Source organism: Pantherophis guttatus, chromosome 2 (assembly GCF_059756535.1).
Source record: "Pantherophis guttatus breed Tessera chromosome 2, ASM5975653v1, whole genome shotgun sequence".
In the NCBI taxonomy this organism is placed as follows: domain Eukaryota; kingdom Metazoa; phylum Chordata; class Lepidosauria; order Squamata; family Colubridae; genus Pantherophis; species Pantherophis guttatus.
In genome coordinates this window covers 231,868,554-231,871,600 of record NC_142064.1, presented here as the reverse complement: position 1 = coordinate 231,871,600, position 3,047 = coordinate 231,868,554, and positions in this window count along the sequence as shown.

The following is a 3,047-nucleotide window of genomic DNA, read 5'->3' as shown; positions in this document are numbered from 1 at the left end:
GAACTGGTGGCAAACCTTGGAGGATTTCACCACTGAACGGCCCCCAACCTTTTAGGCACCAAGGACTGGTTCTGTGGAAAAAGGTTTTTCCACAGACCGAAGGGGGCGTGGTTTCATGTGCTGTTTGCATCCTGCAGATGGGGCTTCGCTTGTTTGCATGGCCTGGTTTCTGGCATGCCGCAGACCACTGCCGGTTCCCGTACAGGGGATTGGGGACCCCTGATTTACAGTACTGCTCAACATACAGCAATCCATACCCACATTTCTTAGATATCCTTTGCTTCCTAGGAAACAAAATCTTTTAAAGACCTCTTCTTGATTATATAAAGTTCTTCCTTGAGAAGGAGGATTTACCTCTGTAGTTATGCTCTAACTCTAAACCTTCTGGGTAATTTTCTCTGAAGTTATGTAACAATGTTGCAGAACAAGGCAGATAAAATAAGCTGTATGGTACTCCACAAATCAAATGTTGGGAAGTGAAACAAAATAACCGCTGCTATTTTGGGTGCTGACTGTAAATCGGGAACTGCTATAATATTACTGCATCTTAAGCAATGGCACAATATTATGATCGATGTGACAAATGTTGCTGAGAAATCCGGTAGAAGCAGGCCATCCTCCACTTTTCAGTGTAGAGAAACCACCAGGGCAATTGTTGCAAGTTTTGAATTTCAAGTAGTTTGTTGGAAAAGGATGACGACACAATGATGATTGGTATGATCATACCAATGATCATACCAATCATCATTGTGTCGTCATCCTTTTCCAACAAACTACTTGAAATTCAAAACTTGCAACAATTGTCAGTTGTTCTAATTTTGAAGGTTTATTCTCCCCCACCCCAAATAAGGGCTTCATTTTAGCCATTATTGCTTATGATATTTTGTTTAATGTGCATGATTTTTCTTTGCTTCTGTTAAAAAAAATAGACAAACTCATAATCCACAAGAATTCTGTGTTATTAAATGTAAATGTTTAACTGAAATTATAGGGCTTTCTTAATTAAAAAATGATTCCTCTTAAAAAGGAACAATGGTTTTGCTGCTGAATTTCATAGGAAAACAAAAGCTAAATGCAAATTGTCTAAGTACTCTCAACATTGGACATCCCCCACCCGAAAAAGAACCCCAGGTTATGTGAGTCAAATTACAAGCAGGTTCTGGTTATTTTCTGAGGCTGAATGCATATATGTTCTTCAACAGTAAATAAAATGCAGAGCTTCAGAGCAAGTTCATATAGTACTTCAAACCTATATTATTTGGTATACATCTAAGATCTGATTAACTAATGAAAAATTGATATTTCTCACAACTTTGTACTTGTGCATGTTGGGATTACTCAAGAAAACTGAGAACTAATGTTTCATTTAATTACTTAGTTTCCCCCATCAAGTTCTGCTATGCTGCTTCATTATTGGGGGGTGGCGAGTAGTGGATATTCCTGTGAGGGATAAGCAGAGAATACTGGTTCCCAAGACATGAAGGCCATCTCTGTTAAAGCAGACAACCACCCTATATCAGGCACTAGACAATATAGGAAGGTGTTGTGATAAATCATACATATGTTTATCAAGATAAAGTGATTATATTGACAGCCATTAAAAGATAAGATGCAACATTAAAATGACCTTTGTAAAGACACAGAAGATGGAAACAGATATGGAAAAACATGGAAAGTCTTCCAAAAGATCTATAACCTCAAAAGGTTTCAAACTCAAATAGATTTTCTAATCTAAAGGATAGTAATGGACAGGTAGAACTAATTGCAAAATCAAATAGGGATGGAAGGAGTATACTGAAATTCTATACAGTAGAGATGCCAATATATAAGATACCTTATAAGATACTATATCCTTATAAGAGACTCTAGTATTATAAAATTAATTTATATCAGTCATTACAAAGTCAGAAGGCCACAGGCACTAATAGAATACCCACAGAAATATGCCAAGCAATAAAAGATTTCAATAAGTGCTCTAACCAAGCTTTGCCAGCATAGCTGGAGGATGACACAATGCCCAGCAGATTGGAAGAGGTCAACATAGGTAATTTTCCTTGGTCATATTGGTGGGGTCCAATAACTTCAAACTAGGTGTTTTGGTAACAGTTCCACATTTTGGCGTCTCTTTGGATGGGTGTTTTGCATTCCATTCCCAGGCTCGTGCCCTTGGATCTTTCAGCCATTGCTTCTGGATGGCACCTCTGATTCCTGTCGTCCCCCTCCCTATCTTCCCATTCCCCCTCCCTAAATTTTATGGCAAGCTGCCGTCAAAGCGAAGCGAAGCAAGGCTGAAGCCATTTGATCGCAGATCTGACACAACAGTTATGATTATCCAAGGCATATTATTAGAGCCCTCCAATGGAAATAGAAATTCCAGATGGCCAAGCCAGTTTTAGAAAAGGCAGAGACATTAGTGCAGATGTACACTAAATAATACAGAAAGTCGAAGAATACTCCACATTATTTCATTAATTATAGATATGTCTTTTGATTGTGTCACCACATCAGAATGCCCTTCAAAAAATGGGAATCCTGAAACATCTCATTGCCCTCATGAAAATGCTATACACAAGACAGAAGACACGGTTACTCTACAACAGTGTTTGCGAACCGACTGCGGCACCGACTGTCAAAATGGGACCGCGCATGGGAACGTCAGAAACCAGAAGAGCAGTTCCCCGGCACGCATGCACGTGCTGGGAAGCTGAGCTTCCAGTTTCCGGCATGCACATGCGCACCAGTCACCTAATTTTCCAGTTTCTGGCAGGCAAGCACGCACAAGGACCAGCTGGCCGGTGCGTACCCGGAGAGAGGGCTGTGTGTGCCACTTCCGACACGCGTGCCATAGGTTTGCCATCACAGCTCTACAACATAGATGAAGAGGATGGTCTCAGTTATTATAGTGATGGATGCACCCTCCTAAAATTGAAGGGTCAGGTTAGGGATACATCTTCCAGAAGAAATTACCCACGTGGATGGCAACAGCTTGATGGCAACCAATCAAAAACGGATTAGTGTAGTGAAAACACAGAAATCACGGAAATTGG